Source organism: Balaenoptera musculus, chromosome 1 (genome assembly GCF_009873245.2).
Source record: "Balaenoptera musculus isolate JJ_BM4_2016_0621 chromosome 1, mBalMus1.pri.v3, whole genome shotgun sequence".
NCBI lineage: Eukaryota > Metazoa > Chordata > Mammalia > Artiodactyla > Balaenopteridae > Balaenoptera > Balaenoptera musculus.
Window position 1 is genome coordinate 30374787 of NC_045785.1, and position 25163 is coordinate 30399949.

Sequence of the window (25163 nt, forward strand, 5' to 3'; positions counted from 1 at the left end):
AGCTGAGGAACCACACACATCAGATTCTGTCCTCTAGTCTCATTCCACCACCCTCAGTATGTTGGCCATTATCCTCATGATCACAAAATGGCTGCAGCAGCTCCAGGCACTACATCTTCAACCAAGTCCAGCAATAACTTAAAGAGTTACGTGGCACTCTAAAATGGTTAAAAAGATAACACTGTGTTATTTTATCCCAATTAAAAAGAAATTTAAAAGAGCTAACTGGATCACATGCCCACCACTGAACCAACCAGACAAGAGGGATGATGCTACTAAAATTAGCTTAGACCAGTCAGGATTTACCTGAATTATGGGGGGAAGGGTGTTCACAGACAAAAGCAAAACTCTGACAGCACTGAAGAAAGGGAGATGGGCTTTTGGGTAGGCAACAAACAGTGCTTGTGATCACACTGTGACTCAAAGAAAAGATGACTTTGTTATTGTCAATTTATTGCAGACTCCCCTGCAAACCTTAGTCTTCGTGACCCCATTGTCCTCTGAGATCTTGTCCTCTGCCTCTCTTTCATGGAGGCAATATAGGATAGTGGTCAAGTGCACCGACACTGGAATTAGGCTTGTCTGAGTTAGAAGCCCATCTCTACCACCAGCTAGCTCAATGTCCTTGGACCAGTCACTTCACCTCCCTGAGCCTCAGTGTCCTTATCTGTAAAATCAGTATAGTAACACTACCTGCTCCACCACAGTTCTTATGGGCCTAACATAAGGAAATGCATTTAAAGAGCTCACCGCAGTGCTAGGAATCTTAGTGAGTATTTAGTACATGCTGGTTTTTTATAATTAGCTATAATTTTGTCCTGTCATTCATAAATATTAACTGCTGTTGTATCCCAGGCATTGGGCTGGGAATGGAGGATAGAGAAATGGATATAAGGGAATTCCCTGGCAGCTCAGTGATTAGGACTCAGCGCTTTCACCACGGTCCTGTAAGCCGCATGGTACAGAAAAAAAAAAGAGAGAGAGAGAGAAATGGATATCATACTATCCTCCTAAGGCACTCCTGGTCTAGTTGGGGAGATAGATTTATGAAATAAGGTAGATGAGGAAGAGTGATGGCACAAAGAAAGGGGCAATCTTGACTCCTTGAAGGCGTCAGAGAAGCTTCTCCAAAGAGGAGATGCTTGCTTGAAAGACTTGGCATTTTCTAGGCACGTGAGATGAAGAAGGCATTCCAGGCAGAGGGAATGGTGTGTGCAAAGGCCCAGAGGCCTAATGCATCAGAGTGCCCTTAGAGGTATAAGTTCATCCTGCTTTGTGGGGATTTAGGATGAGAGAGGTGGGAAGGAGGGCAGCAGGTGAGATCCTTCCAGAAGGGCCTCGTGGACCAGGCTAAAGAACAGGGACTTTACCCTGAGGGCAGTGGGGTTTATGAAGTGGATAAGAGGCAGGATGGAGTTGTGCTTTAGAAGGAGTGCCTGGCACCTCTTGTGAAGGCTGGCTTCGAAGGGGAGAGTCTGGAGGGGGTGAGGAGCCCCAGGGAGGGAGGATCGGGGGGAAATTTCCTGCTCTTCCCCTTTCCTCTCTCATTCTCCCTTCCCGAGGGCCGGTGTGTCCTCTGGAAGCCTGCTCCCACCATAAACCCACCGTCCCAGAGTCTCTGCCTTGTAGGGAGCTTGGGCTCCCCTAACACACCTCTGGGATGCCGCAGCCCTCACCCCGCTGGGTCTGGAAAACCCACCGATTCTCGCCCGGGGGGCGGGGGTGGGGAGCACGAGCCATCGGCCTTCTTCCCCTCGCCCGCCCTTCGTGGCCCTGCCTGCACTATCCTGGGAAATTCCTGCTCTTTTCCATTCCTGCTGTTCTGCATCCCCCCTCTCCTCACCGGGGTTACCTGCCCTCCAGTGACTTCTTTGGTTACCCAGGACGCTGATGTCTGTCTCAAGGTCCTCTTCTCCATCGCAGGCACAAGCATCATCTCGGGGACCTCACGCTCCATGTCAATGCCATGTTCAACACCTCCCGGGCCTCCCAGACTGTGTCAATAGTCCGCTTCAGCCTCCTGCCCACATGGCCACTCCCTCCTCTTGGCCTCACCCAGACTGCTCCATCCCTGAGATCCCAGACTCCCCCCCACAGGCCCCCACCATACCCTCCTCCTCCCTCCCCCCTAATTCAGATTCTTGACGTTTTGACTACTGGATAATGATTTCTGCCCTGGCCTCACTTCAACATCTCAACTGCCCTGCAAACCCTCAACCCCTTCCCACTGAGCTCTGCAGAAGAATCCCCCAGCTACCTGCCAGCCTCCACTGGGCACTCTGCCACCAGTGTCCCCCCCTCAAGCCACCCAGGCCCACCCTCATCAAGACAGCTAAGACAGCCAAGAGTGACTCCTTCAGTGTCCTGCCCCTAAAACTAAACTCGTGACCCAGAACCTCTTTCTCTGCAGATTTTCCCCTTCTTGGTAAACAGCAGTGAACCTGACAAACAGGAAACTGGGAGTTGTTTTTCATTCTTCTCCGTCTCTCACCTCCCACATCCACTCCATCGGCAAATTCTGTTGGTTCTACCTCCAGACCATTTCCCAAACCCACCTACTGCTTACCTCACTGCTACCCCTTTATGCCATCTATGCGGCTTACCTGGTCCATCGTAAGCGTCCCTGACGGCTTCCCCTCTATCCCCGCTCCCTCCCCAGCACAGGCTTCACACAGTAGCCACAATAAACTTTAAAAATTATAAAGCAGATCCCATCACTGACTTCCCTGCTTAAACCTTCTAGTGATTTTCCATCACACTTAGAATAAAATCCAAACACCATCCCTTATAAGGCCACAACCCTCCGGCTTCATCTATTGCCCCTGTCTCGGCTTCAGCCTTACCGAGCTTCTTTCAGCTTGTTGATCACTCCAACTCTTTCTCATCTCAGGGCCTTTGCACCGGTCCCCTGCCGGCTCATCCTTCCCACAGAACTTCACGTGGGCAGCTTCTTTTCTTCCTTCCAATCTCAGCTTAAACATCATTTTGTTTGAAGGGCCTTTCCTGACCTCTCCATCTAAGTAGTTCCAGTAACATTCCCTATCACAGCTTCCTTTCTGTTTCATTGGATGTTGTATTTTTTTAAATTTATCTTTTAAAATTAATTAGTTTAATTTTAAATTATAAATTTAAAACAATTTTTATTGGAGTATAGTTGGTTTAAAATGTCGTGTTACTTTCTGCTGTACAGCAAAGTGAATCAGTTATACATACACATATATTCAGTCTTTTTTAGATTCTGTTCCCCTATAGGTCATCACAGAGTATTGAGAAGAGTTCCCTGTGCTATACAGTAAGTCCTTATTAGTTATCTATTTTAAATATAAAAGGGTGTTTATGTCAATCCCAATCTCCGAATTTATTTCTCCCCCTTTCCCCCCAGTAACCATAAGTTTGTTTTCTTCATCTGCGGCTCTATTTCTGTTTTGTAAATAAGTTCATTTGTACCACTATTTTAGGTTCCACATATAAGTGATATCATATGATATGTGTCTTTCTCTGTCTGACTTACTCCACTCAGTATGACAATCTCTAATGGGCACTGTATTTTGTAATCATTCACTTGCTGGCTCCCCTGTGGGACTCGAGTTCCCATTGCTTGCATGTGAAGAGCCCTTCTTCCTTTCATAGTCCTCACTCTCCCTGCGTAGTCCGTTGCTAAGGTCACCAGCAACCTCCTAATCGCCACATTCTGTAACTCCTTTGTCTTCCTTTTCTATCTCTCTGCAACTCTTTTTTTTTTTTCTCTTTTGGTCTCACCCCGCAGCATGCGGGATCTTGGTTCCCAGGGATCGAACCTGTGCCCCCTGCAGTGGGATCTCAGAGTCCTTAGTTCCCAGGGATCGAACCTGTGCCCCCTGCAGTGGGATCTCAGAGTCCCAACCACTGAACCGTCAGGGAAGACCCTCTCTGCAACGCTTGATACCCCCTCCTTCTTGGAAGTCTTCTCTCCACGGTCCTGGCTCCTGTTCTCTGTCCTTTGCCAACCTCTTCTCCCAGCTCTTAAGGGCTTTTCTTGGCCCTCTGTGCTACTCTTTGACCAGGAACTAATATAGATAAAAAACACAATGTCTGATAGTAAGAAAAATAAGTGTGATGGTTAATTTTGTGTGTCTACTTGGGCAGGCCATGGTGCAAACATTATTCTAGATGTTTCTGTGAAGGTATTTTTAAGATGAGATGAACATTTGAGACTTTGAGGAAAGCAGACTACCCTCCATAATGTGGGTGGGTCTCGTCCGATCAGTTGAAGGCCTTAATAGAATAAAAACTGACATGCGCTGAGCAAGAAGGAATTCTGTCAGCAGATGGCCTTTGGACTTGAACTGCAACACCAGCTCTTCCTTGGGTTTCCACCTTCAGCCTATCCTGCAGATTTTGGACTTGCCAAGCATCCACAATTGTGTGAGCCAATTCCTTATACTACACACATACACACACACACAGACACACACACACACACACACACACACACACAGACAAAACACATTTGTTCTTCTTTGGAGAGCTCCACTAATAGAGTATTAACTAAATGTTAACTAAAAATCCCCTAAACTCTTTTCCTTAGTGAGATCATCCTCACAGATTCAAACATGTTGGGGCTGAGAGTTCTAGTCTTGGCTTTGCCACTTTCTGGCTGGGTGACCTTATCCGAGTCCCTGGACACTTCTAAACCTGTTTCTCCCACAGTCTTTCCCATACCAGTAAATCCAACCGCTGAAGGTAAAACCCAGAGGCATTCTGGATTGCCGTCTCCTTACTCCCCACCTCTGAGCCATCAGCAAGCTGTTGCACTTCTGCCTCCAGAGGGTGTCTGAATCCATGCACTGGGATCCATCTCCTCTCCCATCACCCTGGTCCAGGCGCCGTCATTGCCTGCCTGGTGATGCTGGTCTCCTGGCTTCCCTTTTGTCCCCACAATCCACAGCAGCCAGGGTGACTTTTTTAAAAATATAAATCAAATCATAGCACTTGTATGAGTTTCCTATTGCTGCTGTAACAAATTACCACCACCTCAGTGGCTTAAAATAACACAAATTTATTATCTTACTCTTTGAGAGGTCAGAAGCCCAATTTAGGGCTGCATTACCCCTGGAGGCTCTGGGGAAGACTCTGTTTCCTTGCCTTTTCCACCTTCTAGAGGCCACCCACATTCCGTGGCTCGTGGCCCCTTCCTTGCATCACTTTGACTTCTGGCACTGTCATCACATCTTGTTCTCTGACTCTGAGCCTCCTGCCTCCCTTTTATAAGGACCCCTGTGATTATACCGGGCCCACCTGGATGATTTAAGATAATCTCTCCATCTCGAGAGCCTTAACTTAGTCAAGCTGTGAAATCCCTTTTTCCAGGTCAGGTAACACATTCACAGGTTTTGGGGATGCATGTAGGAATCTCTGGGGGGCTGTCTACCATGGCACTCTTAAATCTTCCTGCTGCACTTAGAATTAAGGCCAAACATTTCCCCTGATTCACAAAACCCTTGGTGGCCTGCCCCTGCTCTATGACTCTGCCCATGGTAGCCTCTTGCTGTCCCCTGAGAGCCCCAAACTCAATCCTGCCGGAGAGCCTTTTTCTTGCTTTTCCCTCTGCGTTGAATGTTCTTTTCCCAGGTCCGTACATGGCCTGCCCTTATTGTCATTTATGTCTCAGCTCAAGTGTCACCTCCTCAGAGAGGATTTCTCCAGCCTAAAGTAGTTCTAACAGGCCGTTCTGTATTATTTTCTTCATAGCACTTTATTTCTGCCTGGTGTTTTCTTGTTTATTATTTGTTTGTTTGGTGTCTGTCTCTGCCGTGGGAATACAGGCATCTTCAAAGCCAGGCTCTTTTCTCTCCGGTATCCCCAGCACTGGAACTCAACTAGTATTTGTGGAATGCATCAGTGAGCCTCAATTTCCTAATCTTTCCAATGGGTATGATAATACCTTCTGTCTTATCAGGTTACTTTGAGGAGTAAATGAGATAATAAGAGCTACCATTTTTGTTGTTGCCAGTAATGAGCCAAGCACTACACTAGGCACTTTACACTTAAGACAGAATGTTCATGTGTCAATTCAATGTCATTTGGTGGCAAAGGACAGAAACCCTCTTAAGCCAGCTCAAGGAAAAGGAGGTTTACCAGAATGCTGCAACTGATAATCTGGTCAGTATCCAAGGAGAGGAATCAAAACGCAGGAGAGATGGGCTGCCTCCTGGGAACCAGAAAGGTGACAGTCATCGCTCTCCATCTGTCCCTCTATGGGGTCACATGGTCCCTTATCACCACTTTTGTCTGTGCAGCTGTGCCTTCTCTCTGAAGACCAGCTTCTACAAGGCCACTTCTGTCCCAGCCCGGCCTCAGCTCTCTGTGACCTAACAGTGTGGCTGCCCAGGATCTACTTCTGTCCCCAGGGTCCCAGCCCATTCCAGGGAGAGAGCATTCACGTGGCTGCCTGGGCACGTGCCTTCAGGAGGGATTGTGGGGAATTCCCTGGCGGGCCGGTGGTTAGGACCCGGCGCTTTCACAGCCGGGACCCGGGTGCAATCTCTGGTCAGGGAACTAAGATCCCGCAAGCAGCGAGGCATGGCCAAAAAAAAATTTCCTTCCAGGAGGGATTGTGGATAGAGGACAATTCCAAAGAAAGGGGCGTGACTGGGCAGACACTCCAAAACACAGCTGCCATAAAACAGAGTACTTAGCACGTTCTGGCACGTAGTACATCCTCAACAAACACTCTCCCTTCTCCAACTGCCCTGCCGCCCTCCTAGTCCAGAGCCCTCTGTCTCCTTCATATATCCATCTCCAGCTTTGTTCTCCTATCTTCACACCTGTCAATACTTCAAGCTGCCGGCCATCTCTCCAAATTCAACCTAGAAAAAGTCAGATTACTCCTTCCCTAGAAACGAGCCTCGCTCCCTAGTCCTCTGTCTCTGACCCAGCTGACCTCTTCCAGGCAGCCCAGCTCCAAATCCCCACGCCTCCCGTCACCCGTCTCAGGGCTTCGGAAGAAGTCCGTGCCTTCCTATCCTCTCCCCAGCCCCCGTGGTTAGTCATCTCTCCATCTCTTGTCTCCAGCACCAGGGAGTCAGTGAGTGTTTGTTCTCCCACAGCGTGGCGGGGCCAAGTGGCTAAGTCCAGTGCTTTGCAGCCAGGCTAAACCTGGGTTCAAATCTCAGCTCTGCCTGTTAATTTTGTGACCTTGGCAAGTCTCTTGAACTTGACAAGTTCTGTTTCCTCATGTGTAAAATGGCGGTAATTATAGCTCCCCGCTTACAGAGTTGTTGGGAGAACTGATAAGATGCGTGTAAAGCAGGCATATAGGTATTTTCTCAATGACGGATTGATTGATTAAGATCAGCAATGTGCTAGGAAAACACAGATAAGTAGGAAATGATCCCTGGCTTTAAGAAACCTGAAGTTTCTTGACCGGTCTGCATTACTCACTCTGATAGCTTTTTGACTCCCTGCCTGACAAGGTCCTCCTGGCAATATGTCAGCTGTGAATTATATTATATAACATTAGTTATGTATAACTAGTTCCCAGTTATAGGAGCCATTATGATTATTTACAAAACAGAGGAGGAGTAGACTCATTGTGGTAGAACTCATTCTTTCCAGGGATGCTGTTTTGCAGCAGTTATGTCACTTGTCACATACCATCAATTGTCACTTTGCAAATATTGGGCTATGTCACTAAAGATCCTTTGAAGTACCATTTTGAGTGGCTTCTATACGTGATGTGGTCAATGTAACAAGATATATTTGCCACTCTTCCACTGTTAGACACTTTGTGGGGGAATCCCCCATGATAAACAATGCGCAATGGACGTCACGTGTCCATAGGCTCTGCTACTGACGGGGCAGTCGCTTGAGGCCTGGCGTCATATACCTGTTGGCTTGCTTAGTGCTCAACAATGCTGTGGGCTGGATATGATCATCCTCATTGTACAGACAAGGAAACAGGGCATGGCCACTCAGGCAGCTCCCCTCAGGTGCCACAGCCACTAATGACACACCCAGGTTTGCATCCACGTCTCTGTGAACCGTCACCCGGCTCAACCATGTCAATCAGCGCCGTAGACACGACTTCTAACTGCACTGCTGGTGTGCGTGCTTGGAAAGCTCTTGTCCACATCGCCAACCCGCTTCCCAGCACACAGAACGGTGCCTGGTGTGTCATGTGTGTCTGAGAAATATTGAACGATGGGCTTCCCTGGTGGCACAGTGGTTAAGAATCCTCCTGCCAATGCAGGGGACACGGGTTCGAGCCCTGGTACAGGAAGATCCCACATGCCGTGGAGCAACTAAGCCCATGCGCCACAGCTACTGAACCTGCGCTCTAGAGCCCGTGAGCCACAACTACTGAGCCCGTGTGCCACAACTACTGAAGCCCACGTGCCTAGAGCCCGTGCTCCACAGCAAGAGAAGCCACGCACTGCAATGAAGAGTAGCCCCTGCTTGCAGCAACTAGAGAAAGCCCTCGCGCAGCAACGAAGACCCAACACAGCCAAAAATAAATAAGTAAAACAAATAAATTTTTTAAAAATAATAATAATAATAAATATAGAATGATGAATGGAAAAGGTGGCTGTGTTTGAGGTTGTTCTCATTATGATTTTACCTCCACTGGGTATTCCCTTTAAAGAAAAAAAAATACTTTGCTAATTTGATAGGCAGAAGTGTTACCATTGCTTTAATTTGCCTTTCTTTGATGACTGATAAGATGGAATATATTTTACAAAAGTCTGCCACTAAACATTTAAAATTTCTCTTGTGAATTAAAAAAAAATTTTATTGAGGTATAGTTGATCTGCAGTATTATATTCTCTCCTGTGAATTTTGTATCCGTATCATGTGCCCATTAATCTATGGAAGTCTTTGTGGGGTGTTTTCCCCTTAAGTTGTATAAGATTGTTAGATGGCAAGAATATTCATTATTTGCTTGTCATATTCTTTGCAGCTATTTCCCCCAACCTGTCCTTTGCCCCTTACCTCAGATGACATTTTTTCCCACGGGGCTCCTGGGTTTGTATCCATTCTCTTGGTTAGATCATGAGTCCCCAAGAGTAGGCAGCAACTTTCCCAAATCTCTCAGCTCCTTGTCAGGGGCCTGAGCACAAAGCAGATTTCTAATGAATCATTCTTCAGGGTCACACGACATTCAGCGTGCTTTGCAGACACTTGCTTCCTTTGATCAAAGGCGTCCCCACAGGGAAGGTGTTCCCATTTACATCTTTCTGATGAGGACACTGAGGCACAGAGAGGCGAAGTGCCCTACCCAGGAGCGGCCAAGCCTGGACCTGAACTCAAATCGTCTGACTCTGTAGCCCGTGCTTCCTCCGTCCCACCGAGATGCGGATGGCGGTTCAGTAACCAGCAGCTGGTACAGCCCTGAAGCCCCTTTTTCTTGTGGGCCTGTTGTTTTGCCTGGTGTCCATGAGTATGTGTGTGTGTTTGTGTGTGTGTGTGTGTGTGTGTGTGTGTGTGTGTGTGTTGCATGGGGTGAGGGGAGGGAATGAAATAAAGAAGCAGTTGGGGCTGAGACTGGATGGCAGAAGGCCTTGAATGCCAAACCAGGGTCAGACTTTATTCTGTAGAGTAAAGGATACTCAGATTCTCCACTCATGTCCCTGCCCCTCCCTGAAAACAAGGGCCAGCACTGCCCAGACTGCAGGGCCCACGATTGGTGGCAGAGCTGGAAGGACGTCAGGAAGCACCTGGCCATCAGCTCTCCTGTACCTCATGGAGGAGGGGACCAGGCCCAGCGAGGGGAGGTGAATTGCCCAAGGTCACTCTGCCACTTAGAGATTAGAAGCCAGGTGTCCCGATTCCCAGCTGAAGAGCCCATCTTCTATCACCCAGCCCCTCCAAGCAAAACCAGAGTGTCTAGAAGGAGATTGGGCTGAAGCTCTCATTCATTCATTCACTCATTTCATGTATTCAATTAGTATTTATGAGGTGCTTACTATATGTCAAGTTCTAAACTAAAACAAAACAAAACTAGAAAACAATGACAGATAAGACAGATTGGGCCCCTCTCCTTGAGGGCAGCCCAGAGGAGGTGAGGAACAAGTCATGCAGCAATTACATTTCAGAGGAAAGGTGCACCCTTTGGGACGAATTGGAGGCAGTGGGACTCCCAAGCAGAGGTGGACAAGCGATAAAAATTTCTGGAGAAAGTGACTCTCAGCTGGGACCAGAGAGCACAAGTTGGTTAGGCCAAGCGCAGGAGGGAAAGGTTCGTATTGAGAGCAAGAGCTCGTGGGAAGTCCCAGAGGCTGAAGGTAAGTCATCGTCAGAGACCCAGAGGAAGTAGGACATGGCCGAGCGTGCACTGTGAGGTTGGCGTAATGAGAGATGATGCTCCACAAGTCCCTGCAGGACTTACACAGAGCAAGCTGGACAGCCAGTGAGGTTCAGGTGCTCCGGTCCCTGGACTCTGTGGGGAGGGGATGGGCAATGGAGAGCCCTCACTCAGCCTGCAGAGTAAACCTTCAGTTCAGTCTGGCCCAAGCAAGCTCAGGGGAAAGGAGGGTATTGGTGGAGGGAGAAGGTGGATGGGGCAGATAGAGGAGTCAGGCAGGGGCTCATATGATGAGATTGGATCTGTTCATTGTGATGTGTGTGTCTGTGGATCTGCGTGCTCATCAGGGGTGTGGGTGTGGGTGTGTGCGTGTGCGTGTTTCTGTGTGCATAGGAGTCCACGTCAGTGCGTGTGTCCAGGCACGTTTGCACACGTGAACCCATCTGTGTTTGTCTTTGTGGGAATCAGTGGTTATGGGTGTGTACTTGCATCAGTGTGTGTGTGTGTATGTACATGTGTGTATGTGCTCTCACTTGACCCTACCTCTGATGTACCCTTCCTTTTCGGGGATGGAAGGAGGAGGGTGGGGATTTGCTAACCCCCAGCCCAAGCATTACTCCCTGCCCCCTGGCTCCCTGAGCTTGTACCCATCCCACTGCCCGCTCCACGATGCACTCCCACCCAGGCGGCACCAGGCCGAGAGCTGACTTCTTCCAGCTCCTCTGTCAGCCTTCCCAGGACCCCATTTTGTCTGTGAAGAGTTGGACCCTGAGGTAGGGCAGGCCAGGGTCTCTGAGGCAGAAGCAACTCAGGTTCACATGCATACACACGCACACCCAACACACACATGCACGGAAGTGTGTGCACACATATGCACACCGCGCACAACTGAAAATATGCACACGCAATCACATCCTCTGGGCACTGGTGCAAGAGAGACAGGAGAAGCCAGCTAGGTCCAGTGCGGCCCAGAGAGGCCTGGGTGCCCTGTCCTGTGTCTTGCACCTTGCATCCCGTGTCCTGTCCATATTCAGTGGGTGTCCAGGTACCCTGATGCTGGGGCTGGTGGAGGGGCAGGTTTCTGAGTGCAGAGCAAACACGGGAGCCCTCACAGGTACCCTGAGGCACCAGAACACACAAGAACGTCTATGTATGTCTATGAGACTGTAGGGGCAATGCGCCCCGTGCCGGGGCACCTATGCACACAGAGTAACTGTGGTCATCTGGGCCTGCTCATGAGTGAAGTGGACAGAGCAAGGGCTTTGATGGCCAGACAGGCCAGTTCTTCTATTTACCTGGCTGTGTGACCTTGAGCAAGTCACTTACCCTCTCTGAGCCTCCGGTAAAGACAATGTAACATGGAGATAATAACTGCACCTCCCTCATAGAGTTATGAGAGAATGACAGGTACAAACTCATTCATTCAGTGTATATTTATTGAGTGCCTACCACTTACCAGACACTGTGCTAGACACTGGGGTTATAACACTGAACAAAAGAGAAAAATCTCTGCCCTCGTGGAATTACATTCTGGTACATGCAGACTAACATGTGCATTGCTCTGGGGCAAGGCCTGGCACACAGTAGGTACTCAATAAATATTTACTTCTTACGCTCTCCTCCCACCTGATGTTATTTCCCGGGTGAGGAGCATGGCAGGAGCCCCTCTACTGGCCCACTCTCCTCCTTCTGCAGTTTTTGACTCCAGCTCAAGTACCTGCAGAAGCCTTCTTCAAGGGTAGGAAAAGGGTAGACGCACAGATGCAAAGCCTGCAGATGTGCAATAGTTAAAAGCATAGCGGTAGCATGTGCTGCCCTTGGCCCTGGGATGGGGAGGGGAAGGAGGGCTAGGTCCTGACTGCCTGCCTTGTGGCTGGGAGGAGAGATCCGTTTCAGAGGGCACTGGGCAGCTCCAAGCACCACCAGCACCGCCTGCCACCCAGCAGCACCCCTCCTTCCCCAAGGGCCTGTGGTCCTTCGGATTCGGGGTACTGACAGGAAAACTGGGAGAGCCAGGGAAGGCTCTTTGGGAGAGATGCTGCCCTTCCTCATCCAGGCAGAGCCCCTCCTACTGAAGTGGAGGCCCAAATGGGAGTGTCTGCTGAAAGAAGAAATTCCCAAGGGTGCAGAGTCAGGCCAGGTCACCTGGCTTCAGGATGGAGTCTGCAAGCTCTCACTGAGCACCTACTGGGGGCCAGGCCCTTTGGTGGCCATGATCTCAATGGGTCCTCACCACAAAGCCTATCATTTGCCCATTTTGCAGGGGAGCAAAGCAAAGCTTGGGGAAGTTAAATGCTTTGCCCCCAATCACAGAGCAAGTCAGCGGCTGAGAGGATCTGAACTCGGGTCTGTTCTGATTCCAAGAGCAGAGGAGAGAAGAAGGAGGTGGCCCTAAAGCTTGGGCAGGGAAGGGAGGGGAGCTGGGGGGTCCCTGGCAGCTGGGCTGTGACTCAGACCCCCCAACACACACATGTGCTGAGCTGGCTGCTCTGAGCTCATGGGGGTCTAACAAGGAAAACCCCTCCTCCCACCTGCTTTGGGGTCTGGGTTGAAGGAGCAAAAGGGCTGTGACTCACAGACAGCTGGAGGGTCAGCTTGGAGCTGAGGCACGGTGGGCCTTGGAGACCCCCTCTGCTTGCTTTCTGGTAGTCAGAGCTCCTCTGCCCCACAGCACTCCACCGCCAGGCCCACCCTACCCGGGGCTCAGGGGAGCTGGTGGAGGGATGGGCTAAGCCTGCCTGGAGCACCCCAGGCAGGAGCGGCCCTGGGCTGGTCTGGCTGAGCCGTGATGGAAGCCACCTGTGGTTGGCGGGAACAGGGGTAGATGGGAGGGCAGAGAGAGAGAGGGGCTCTTGTTTCCAAGTTCATGGCCCAGACCTGGGGGCTGGGCTTGGTGAACAGGAGGTGCCAATCAGTGGACCATCTGGGCAGAGAAGTCATCACCCTGACCTTTCACCCTACTGATTCGTGCCCCCCTCCCAGCCTCCCTTTTCCCTGGAGCTGCTTGAGAGTTCCTCCAGAGGTGGGGTGACCGGGGTGAGCACTGCCAGGCATTAGAGAGGCGTGTATCATCTCCCTGCCCTCCCCGCTCCGGGCCCCCAGAGTTGGTGGGGCTGTCCTCCCCTCCCCCCTTCAATAGTGCTCCCAGCCTGCCTAGGAGCGGGAGAGGTGACTTCCTCCTTCAGCCCCAACCCGGATGTCCAGCCCTAGGCCCTAGGAACCCAGACCACCCCTACCTAGCTGATCCCCAGCCCCTCCCCCAGGCATTCCGTGTGTAGCTGGGTGTGAGTGTGTGAATCAGCTGAGAAGGGAGTGCAAGTGTGCGCCGCAGCGGTGGCGGGGGTGCGTGTGAATGTGTAGGGAAGTGTGGGTGTGTTAAGGATTGTGTATGGGAGGGTTTTGCTTCTGAGTGCACATGCCTTTGTTTACGCCTGCACGTGTGTGTGTGTTGGCTTGGGTTGCTGAGCACGCAGCCACGTCCAGCTGTATACATTTGGGGGGCAGGTGTCAAGAACTGCAGGACCTCAAGGTTCTCAGGGACCTTTGAGATCTTTCAGTGCCACCCCGTGCCCGTGTATTCAGCATAGGAGCAAATGTGTGTGGGGGTGCGCGTGTGCGTAGGGGAAGGCGGAAGCAGCAGCGGTAACAGTGATCTGCGTTCTAGCCCGGGAGCACCAGCTCGCTGCTAGGCATCAGGCCAGGTGCTCATGTGCAAGATTTGAACCAGCACGATAGCCCCCTGAAGTAAGGAAGGAGACGACATCCTTCTGTAAACAAGGGGACTGAGGCTCAGAGGACGGGCATGGTCCCTGGGCTCAGAGGGTCAGCGTCTAGACCGGAAGCCAAGACTTGATCCGGGCCACCCCTCCACCCCACCGGGGGCTTGTGAGGCTCACCCGCAACCTGTCAGGTGTTCAGATAGTGGAGGACCTGCGGTGGGGAGCTACAAGGGGACAGGTGCAGGGGGCGCGTGGGCATGAGCGTGCATGCTAGGGCGTGTGTGTCAACTGGGTGTGTTGCTTGTGAGCACATCTGTGGAAGCTGAGCAAGCACGAGCATGTGGAATGAAAGTAAGTGGGATGTGAGTGTGGCGAGGATGCAGGGGTGGATTGTGAGGGTCTCTGGGAGGGAGGGGGGTGTGTGCCAGTCCATGTGCATTTGAGTGAGGGTGTGTGAAACACATCGAGTTTTCCTTTTTGCTTTTTAGTCTCTGACTTCAACCAGGAACAGATGTGTGAGCAGGCTAACGAATTGGAAACATCTGAAACAACTGTCCGAGCTGAAGTATAATAAATAGGGCTTTCATCACATTCCCTGGAAGGGGGTCGCTGGGGACCAGCTCCAGGGAGCATTTAGAGGGTTTGGGGGTTGAGAGTGGCTTGAAGATGGGTGGGTGGAAGAACAGACAGACCAGCCTCCCTTTCCCTGCCCCGGGAAGATGGAAAGAAAGAACTGCGCCTGGCCCCTCCTAGCAGCCACAGGCCTCAGTTTTCCTATCTGTGTAGTGGGCTTGATGTTTGTTCTGGGGTCGGAGACCTGGCACCCTAAGGAATAAGCATTTTTAATTTGGAAACAGGCTGACAGTTGGCCAGACATGGGGCTGAGGGCCATCAGACAGGCCGGAACAACCATCAGACATGCTGGTACCCTGGCCCCCTGGCCCTGAGCTCCTTGGGCCTGGACTCTGTGCTCCCCCACAGTGCACACGAGGCCTCCTCCTGGACTTCAGCTTTCCAAAGGGAGACACACTGTCGTTCCTGTGCCCAGATGTGTCACTTTGAAGCATCTGATAAGAAAATTACAGCTGGGCCAGAGGAGGCAGACAGGGGCTTGGAGAGGGGTACTGGCCATGGGGTGTCCTGGCAGGCCTCACCCTCACCCCTCATGATGGCTTCGTCCCAGGCCCACATCTGCCACAACTGCAGACACACGTTCCTGAGCACTGCCCAGGGAACAGAGGCCCAGAGGCCTCGTTCTGACAGGAGCCAGATGCAGCCCCCGGGAATTCCAGGGAAGGAGAGGTGGGAAGGGGTGGACCCTCTGAGCTGGGGTCTCCAGCCTAGGCCGTCGAGAGGCTGAGTATGGGAGGACGTCAGACCACAGGCTCAGGAGGGACAATGGTGGCCAAGAAATTTGGGCTCCAGGCATTTTGATCTCAGATCCCAGGGGCTGCATCTCAACGGAAAGGGCCTTGGGGGCCTGTCCCCAGCCTGCCAGGTCATGCCTGGGTCTTTGTTCAGGGCTCCTCTGCAGTAGCAGCAAAGAAACATTCCCATGACCCTCCAAAGCCAGCTGAGAGATAGACTATCCTGAGTCTACCACCGAGTCACCGCTAGCTGTGTGCCCTTGGCCACCGATGCAAGGGCCTCAGTGTCTCTCTGTGAAATGGGATACGTTAGCCCCCATCTCACAAGGTTGCTACAGGGATTCCGTGGGATGAAGTGTGAGTGTCCACTGCAGGAGCTAGAAAAAGATCAGTGCTCGGTCAACAAATAACGACTGAAGACTTACCCTGGGCCAGGCTCTGGCTAAACCCTGGAGCTCATAACAGTGATCTAGACATCCTGCCTCCAGGCCTTTGCACACGCTGTTCCCTCTGCCTGGAACACTCTGCTTCTGGCTCTTTACCTGACTATTCCGACTCACCCTCCAGGTCCTACCTTGAACATCCCTGCCTTAGGAGGCCCCTCTCCAGCCCTCTGCCCAGGTTGGGACCCCATGACTTGTGCTCCCCTAAAATCCTGCCTTCACCCATTACAACAGCCATCACGCATTACTGTGACTCCTGGATCAAGGATGACACGCCATCCCATGCCCCGGCTCCCAAGGCTTTGAGCTTTGTGTCCACCTTACTCACTCCTGTGTCCCCAGCCTTCCGTGTCTGGTGTGCACCTGTACATTTTTTAAGCTAGCATTTACACAGCACTTACTCTGTGTCAGGTGATGTTCTGTGAGCTTTACATATATAATAACTCATTTGATCTCAACAATCCTGAGGCGGATGCTATTATTATCCATCTTTTAGAGAAGAGAATGAATGGCCCCAGGTTACACAGCTAGTAACAAATGACTGACTGACTGACTGAATGAATGAATGAATGACATAAAATAAGGTCACCCTCTAGTGAGGGAGGCAGGTAATTGTTTACAATACAGAGAGATACTTTGCAGTCCGGGAGCCGTGGGAGCCCAGAGGGAGGCTCTAACCCAGGAACGAATCGGGGTGGGGGAGTAATTAAAGGAGCCCAGGTGACTTGGAGCTCAGGCCTTGGGCCCCAAAAGAAGCAAGTCTTATTCGAGATCACTCTCAAGGTGCTCGTTCTGGACCCTCTGGCCTCGGACGAGTGGGGCCTCTCTTCCTTTACACAACCCTGGTCCCCTCCCTCCCTGCTCCCTCAAAGCCCAGGACCCTGCCTCTCCCCTCCAAGCCATGCTGCCCAGACTGGGGGGCCTGCACCAGCCGTCCTGCTCAGGTTTGCTGGCCTGCCCTTGCCTTGGTCGCCACCCCTCATTTTCCCTGTCTGCTGACAGCATCATGGGAACAGGAGCCTGGGCCACTTGCTCCTCCTCCTTTTGTCTAAGCAACCAGATAAGCCCAATATTCTCAGCTTGGATGGGACAAGGTGTCCTCCCTAACCCAAACCACTGCTTCTCTTTGGCAAGGCCCCCTGTGAATCCTCCTCCCCACCCACCTCCCCCCAGAGCCCCTTCCTTTTGAGAGCCAGCCCCGGACTCTAGCACCTGAGGTTTTGAGTCACCAGAGGTGATTTCCAAAGGACCAGATCAACAGGGTCCATCTGATAAAATTCAGATGTCGTGAGAACTCCTTGACCTTGGAGCCTGGACCGAGAGCTGGGTCTCTCTGTGGGTGCTACTGCAGCCGCTGGGCAGAGCTGGCGAGGGCCTGCCAGGAGGGAGCTGGGCAAGTGCATTTTCAAAGTCCCTTCCCGCCCTCGAACCCTAGGGTTCCTCGCATGTAATCCTGCCCTGAGAACGAGGACACTCCTGCGTGCATCTGCAATGGATGTCAGTGTGTGTATCTGCAAGTGTGCCTATTGACGTGTGTGCCTCAGCGTATGCTCCAGAAGTGTGTTTGAGTGTGTAAGTGACTCTCAGCGCCTACATGGAGTGGCTGCGTGTGTGCCCGTGTGTGTTAGCACACGGCATTGTGTTTGTGTGTCGGGAAGTGCAGACATCTGTGTGTCTGGGGGGAGCGCATCTGTGAGGGCAGGTGTGCGCGTGCATGTGTCAGGAACTGGGAGTGAGGGTCTCGTGTGGGTCTCCGTGTGCCTCTGCGGCTGTGACAGGCGTGTGTGTGCCCTGGGAAGTGACGGGAGCTCACACCCTGCCCCGTCCGGGCGGTGGGGGAGGAGGCGGAAGGGCCTGGCTCAGACTCACAGAGAAGATTTCAGAACGTTCAAGCAGGAGGCATCCCGGCCGCCTCGCAGTCCCCCCGACAGACCCACTGGGTGGGGAGGAAACCGGAGCCTTCAGAGCCTTCGTTACACAGCTTCTCCACTGTGAACCCAGCACTGCGAAACGGCGCGGGGTGCATGTCCTCCTGCTGTGTGTGGGGAAAGGTTGAGGAGGGGGCCCGGGTCCTGGAAGACTGTCCCGAGGGGCCCAGGCCTGCCCTTGGGGAGCCCTAATCAGAGGCGAGGTAACTAGAGGAGCCTAGAGCCGATGCCTCTTCCAGCCCCCGATGGGTGCAGGTGAAGGCAGTGTGACCTAGTTCGAAAGGACTTCTCTCGGGAAGCCCGTCCCCTGCCCCTCTGGGCTGGCGCTAGGTGAGGGCATGGGCACAGCTGTGCCCACCATGCTGGGAGTCCCCTCCCAGCCCCCGGGAGGTGGGAGAGGCCTGACTGCTCTTCTCACACGAGATGCGCCCTTACTCCCCCAACCCTTTGCAATTAGTGTGGTTTGCAAACCCAACACCAGCCTGATGAGAAGCACATTGGCTCCCAGAAGAAGCTGGGAGGACAGGAGAGGGCAGCTCAGCACGCTGCCGCCCTAGGGAGGGCCTCAGAGCCGAGCTGGAGGGAAGAAGACCAGGCGGTCCTTCGGCCCACCCCCTCCAGCCCCCTCCCCTCCCCCTGCAGCGTGGTCCCCAGGCCTTTGCCTTCCCTCCTGGGGGGTCATTTGGGAGCCAGATGTAGAGCTCCAGCCTCTGCGAGGGAGGGGAGCAGAGGGAGAGAGAGAGAACGGGCTTCGGAATCAAACAGATGTAGACACTGGAATTTGGGCTTCACCACTTGCACACAAACTGTGTGATCCTGGGCAAGTTTCCGAACCTCTCTGAGCCTTTGCACCAACACTCAGGGGTTGCTGAAGACTAAAGTAGATTGTGAATGCCACACCAGTGAAGCAGTGCCCGACAGAGTAGCCCGACGGTGCTCCACAGGGACGGAGACGAGAGAGGAGACGTGGGGTGGGGGTGGGGTGGATTTGTAGCTAATTGCAGCAGGCCCTGTGGGTGGAGGTAAGTGCTGGGTGCTGTGAGCGAGGGGCTGGTGGGAATTCCAGCTCTGCCCCTGATGCTCTCTTGGGGGCCGAGTGCAGGTCCTGGACAGCGGAGTAGCTGCAGCAGGGCTGGGGCCAACTGCACAGGCTCACACGGTCCCAGCTCCACAGTTACTGGGTGTGATCACAGACAAGCCAGTCTCTCCTCCAAGCTGTGCTTTTCTTCTCCCTAAAGCAGAGAGGATAGTAGAATGACCTACCCCGGGTGGTGATGTGAGAAGCAAATTACTACAAAGGGCTCCCAACTCTGACTGCCTTGGTAAGCCTGCAAGCAAATTTCTCTCTCTCTCTCCTTAATCTATTTAAAATTATCTGATATTGACTGATCTAATCACTTTACACACAGTATCATATTTAACTCTTTTTCTAAAAAATTTTATCTATCTATTTATTTATTTTGGGCTGCGTTGGGTCTTCGTTGCTGCACGCAGGCTTTCTCTAGTTGCGGTTAGCGGGGGCTACTCTTTGCTGTGATGCGCGAGCTTCTCATTGCGGTGGCTTCTCTTGTTGCGGAGCACGGGCTCTAGGCGCCCGGGCTTCAGTAGTTGTGGCGCGTGGGCTCAGCAGTTGTGGCGCACGGGCTGTGTGGGATCTTCCCGGACCAGGGCTCAAACCCGTGTCCCCTGCACTGGTAGGCAGATTCTTAACCACTGCATCACCAGGGAAGTCCCATATTTAACTCTTAAAATACCCTTTGAACAACACGTGTCCATCAAATGGTGAATGGATGGACAACATGGGGTACACCCATAAATGGAAGACTACTCAGCAGTAAAAGGGGGTAAAGGCCTGCTACCTGCTACAACACAGATGCATCTCAAAACACGATACTAAGTGAGAGAAGTCAGACACCAAAGACCACACACTCTATGATTCCATTTATAGGAAATGTCCAGAAAAGGCAAATCAGTAGAAATAGAAAATAGATTAGTAGGTGCTTGGGGTTCAGAGTGACTTACACGGGCATGAGGGATATTTTGGGGGTGATAGAAATGCTCTAAAACTGGACTGTTGCACAACTCCATACATTTACTAAAGATCACTGAACTGTACACTTAAAGTGGCTGGGTTTTTTTTTAATTTTTTTTTTTTAATTTTTATTTATTTATGGCTGTGTAGGGTCTTCGTTTCTGTGCGAGGGCTTTCTCCAGTTGTGGCAAGCAGGAGCCACTCTTTATCGCGGTGCACGGGCCTCTCACTATCGCGGCCTCTCCTCTTGCGGAGCACAGGCTCCAGACACGCAGGCGGCATGTGGGATCTTCCCAGACCAGGGCTCAAACCCGTGTCCCCTGCATTGGCAGGCAGATTCTCAACCACTGCGCCACCAGGGAAGCCCAGTGGCTGGGTTTTACAAGGGAATTTTATAACAAGATTTTTTTTTTAAACCTATGAGATAAACATTATTAGCCCTTTGCCCTTAAAAAAATTCATAGTAAATTTCTGGAATTCAGTGCCAGGGCTGTTTGCTTCCAAAGCCTTTCATTTGGGAGAGAAAAGAAAAAACAAACAACCTGAGATGGATGATCTCTGACTCCAGTTTCCTTCCCACTCAGGAACCAAGAACTGGCTCAGAGAAGTGAGGTGAGGAACAAGGAAGGGGGATTGGACCTGAGAACAGTTATTCCCTGGGTGAGGCATTCTGACACTCCCCGTCCTGTCCCGTGGGCCGTGCCTGGGCACTTCCCCAGGCACCACTGAGTTCTCGCTGCCATTGTTCCCCCGGCCCATACATACACACAGAACGTATAATATATATAAGGCCATGTTTTGAGCAACCATTAAGCTCCAGGCTTTGCACTCAGTATTGTACAGACATTATTTCTACGTGACAAGGTGATGCTACAAAATAAGAATTATTATTTCCATTTTGCAGATGAGGTAAGTGAGGCCCAAGGAGCTGTGACTTGAAATGCCGCCAAAAGTTCCAAAACCTCCTTTCTCCCTCCTACACCAAGTGGCCTCGGATCTCTCCATCTATTTCTCGCGGGCTCTAGAAGTCTCTATGCGAACCTCCTTCTGTCTCTGTCTTCCCAGCTCCCTCTTCGATCAGTCTGTCTTTTCTTTGTCTCTCTTTGCTTGCCTCTGTCTCTCAGTCTCTCTGTCTCTGTGTGTGTGTGTGTCTCTGTCCCTGGCTCATTTATTTTTTAATAACCACAATAATGAGAAAAGCTCCTTTCCGACCCTCCTGGGGAGGGAGACAAAAGGAGGGGAGCCTGGGGAAGAGGGGGAGGGATAACCTCCCCTCTTGCTCCTGAGAAATTTAATAAAGGGCCTGAGAAAGTGCTGGGCTCCAGGGCCGGCCAGTACCCTGGGAAAGGGGGCAGCCCCTCCCCCACCACAGACACGGCTCTGCACGGGCCTGGGGTCAGGGGAGGGAATGTCTCCATGCTGGGCCCCCCTTCTCCAGCTCCCAGGCTTTATCTCTCCCCTCCCTGCTGGTGGGAGCAGTTCCCCCAGCTAATCCGCCCCTGAATATGGTCCATACCAGACTCCCTCCCCTTGACCCAGACCTGCCAGCTTTCCCAGGAGAGCTGCTCAGAGGGGAGAATCACTCAGGAATTGCAGCTTCTGGGCTCACAGGAGGTCAGGCGGTCCAGCCTCCTGCCTTCTGCCGCGTCCAGGCCAGCTCCCCACAAGGCCATGCCCAGCCCCCCACCAATGTCTGGCAAGAGGGGGCTGGGCCTGCCCACCCCCATCCTGGCCTGCATGGAACCTGAGGCCAAAGTATCCAGCTGGCCCTGAGACCCTCCCCAAAGGCCCCAGGCCCTGGCCAGAGAGCCCAGGATCCCGGGACGGAGAAGACCCAGCCCTTCCCCTGCTCCCTTGAGGACCAGCACCAGCCAAGACAAGGGAGAGCGGGTTCTAGGTGTCCCTCAGCCAGTCCCCAGCCTCACCTCACCCTCCACGGGTGACCTGGAGAGGGGATTAGCAGCTCAGAGGTGGAAGAACGCCCTCGTCTCATCTCCTGCAACTTTTGGGGGAACCAAGGTGGTGAGAGTGGCTGGTTGATGGGTGAGAAGGGACTTCTCACTTCTGATAGTCAGGGAAAGGAAGGCCAGGTCCTGCTGCACAGCTGACAGACCCACAGCGAGGGGCAGAGCAGCGGGTTGGTAAGATGCTCCAACTCATCAGACAACGTTGAGGCCAAGTTCAGTGGTGCAGGTGGGCACAGCCAGCTCCCCACCCACGAATGTGCTCCAGGGTCCTGTCTGCCCGGGGAGGCTGGGGGCCCTGAGGCTGCCTGGGTGTAGCCATCCTGCTGCTCCCAGGTGTCTGGGCAGCTTTCCCAGGCCGGGAAGCCACACTCTGGCAGAGCTGACAGCATCTCTCACCTGGCCAGGAACCGGAAGGAGGGGCTGCGGAGCTGGGGCCTGGGGCCTGGGACTGAGTCTGGGACTGGATATTCGCCAGGCCTGGTGCTGTGTTGCAGGACTAGGGGGAAAGTAACAATAGCAGCTTACTCCTCGGAGGGCTTGCAAAGTGCAAAGCGTTGATGCATTATCTCACTAGATCTTCATGACAATGTGCTATTTGCACTTTAAAGATGAGTGAATTAGAGGTACTGAGAAGTTGGGGCTCTTGTCTAAGGCTACACAGCCCATTAATAAGAGAGTCACAGGGTTTCCCTGGTGGCGCAGTGGTTAAGAATCTGCCTGCCAATGCAGAGGACACGGGTTTGAGCCCTGGTGCGGGAAGATCCCACACAGCCCGTGCACCACAACTACTGAAGCCCGGGCGCCTAGAGCACGTGCTCCGCAACAAGAGAAGCCACCGCAATGAGAAGCCCACGCACCACAATGAAGAGTAGCCCCCGCTCGCCGCAACTAGAGAAAGCCTGCGCGCAGCAACGAAGACCCAATGCAGCCAAAAATAAATAAAATTATAAAAAAAAAAAAAAAAAGAAGAAGAAGAAGAGAGTCACAATTCAGGCTTGGCACTGAATGGCACTGGATGGAACACGGCTGACTCCAGGGCCCAGGCAACACTGCTTACCCAGGGATCACGAGATACCCTTTCTGTCTCAAGAAGCTCACAGACAAGAGAAGAAGTAAAGTGGGGCTGGGGTGCTGGGAGGGATAAGGAGGGGCACTAGGGTGGGAGCCAAGGGACAAAGTGTTTCAGAGATGGCTTGAGGCGGGACTTAGTCCTATTTCATTAGAAACTGGAAGGCAGAGCAGTGACCTCACAGGCACTGCCGACAGATGCCAGCTGCCGACAGGCTCTGCCCAGACTAATAGAGCTGCCTGGTGCCCGGGGGCAGCCAAAAACAGCCCACACTCCTGCACACCTGGGCCGAAGGGCTGGCCTTGCCTTTCCTGGGCCCTCTTGCCTGGGGCCACAGGCAGAGGAAGGGAAAAAGGGGCCAAGAGATAGAATGAAGAGACAAACACATCCCCAGCTCCCAGCCTGACTCTGCTCTGTGCCAGGGCCTGCCCGGGGCATTGTGCGGGTGTTAGATGAGGCCACCGGGCAGCTCCCTGCCTGACCTCGAGGAGCTGACGATCTGGCATCCTAGAATCTTCTCAGAGAGCTATGGCCATGGGAAGTAGAGTGTGGTAGGCATAGAAGGGAAGGCCGATGAGCCAATGCCAGAGAGTCTGAGCTGCCAAAGTCCCCTCTTCGGCTATAGGGAAGGCCTGGCTGCTTCCTCTTCTAAATCTGTAGGAGCAAAGGTCAGAAAAGTAAAATATTTCCCAAATATCCTACCCCACTGGCAAAGCACTTTGTGCCTTTTAAGACCTTCCCTGGTTCTCTCAGATTATTTTGGTCCTCCAATCCTTCAAGCCAGGGATTATAAACTCCATTAAAAAAAAAGAATCTGAGGCCCAGAGAGGTAGAGCTTTGCCTGAAGATGCACAGCCTGTGAGGAGAAGTGTGCAAAAGCTGCCTCTCCCAGATCCTTGTCTGGTGTGTTTGGGGTGGGGGGCTGGTATATGCCAAGCTTGGCAGAACTCGGGGGGAGCTGAGCTGGTTCTGACCCCACCTCTCCCCAGGGGGTGGCTGCAGGTGGATGGGCACAGCTTCCACCTGGAGTTTAGCACCAGCCCCATAGCGGCTGATGGGCAAGCAAGGCTCTTCAGGACACGTGTTTCCACTTTCACTGGAGTTGAGAACTAATAGCAGAAAAACCTGTGAAGCTGCTAATGGGATAATAGAGAAAGTATTTATTTATTTTTCGAAGGAGGCCTGAGAGGATCTGGGGCAGGCTCAGTGTGAGGCCACGGAGGCGGGAGGTCAGCCTGCTGTGAACAGGGATTAAGCAGACACTGTGGAATGAGGGGGTTTCCGGAGAGGAGGCTGGAGACAGGGTCTGGTCGGGTGTCTCAAAGTCACTCCCCCTGGAGGGGGCAAGGCTGGTCTGAGGACTCAAGTCTCTTCTTGGTAGGGGCGTTCGTGCTCTGAGCTTTCCTCCACACCTGCCATCCCCACCCAAGGTGTCGCGCCCCGGGAGGCCATCAAAGCGATCTCCTGACTCTAGGCAGTGTGTCCTCAGCCCCTCGAGGGGAAAGCCCGGGGACCCGTCTCCCTCCGTGCGCTGCTTCAGGAGGGTGGCGGTTCTTATTACTCCTTCAGCTGGAGCTGGGACCATCTGCAGGAAGCTAGTTCTATTTCATGATCAAGGTACAACGAGTCTAGCCTCCCCCATCCTGCTGTTGAACTAGTTGTCAACAATTTTCCAGCTGATAGCACTACCCTTGGACCTCCCAGTCCTAACCCGCTTAGGAGCCCCATTGAACTTGAGGGCAACAAGTCTCTTAGGGGTCATGAGGTCCTGTGACTTTCGGCCGTGGGTTTGGGGGAGGCTGAGCAGGTGGGGGTCCCAGAGCCTTCCCCCACTCCAACCAGAGCAGCTCTGCTTTTCTTTGTTTTAAACATTGACATTCCAACTCAGATTCTTCGCCAAAATACTGGTGTCTGTTACTGTAAAAAACAAAAAGCATGTAAATATCCTTGTCCTTGCCCACTCTGTGCAGGGAAATAACTCAGGGCTCAGAGAGAAGAGACTTGTCCAAGGTCACATAAAGCAAGCCACTCGCCTCCTGGCCCTGAGCTGTCCCTCCATCCTCTGCCGGAGTAACCAATGTGACTTTGGGAAAACCAGAGAAAGATGGAAAACAGCTCTTTAGGGCGCAAGGAGGCAGGAAGGAGTGTGTGGGCTGGTGTCCCCTGGGCCCTTGTGAGTACTTTGCTTCATCCCTGCAGGCCGCAGGAGGCCTGCGCGGCAGAGGAGACAGTGAACACCGGGGTGAGGGCAGAGAGGACGCAGTGGCCCGTCTGTAGTCTAGCTGGGGGGCTTTGGGGTTGACCCAGACTGAGGATGGGGTCCTTCCTTCTTGTAGTCGTCCCTGCCAGAGGCTCC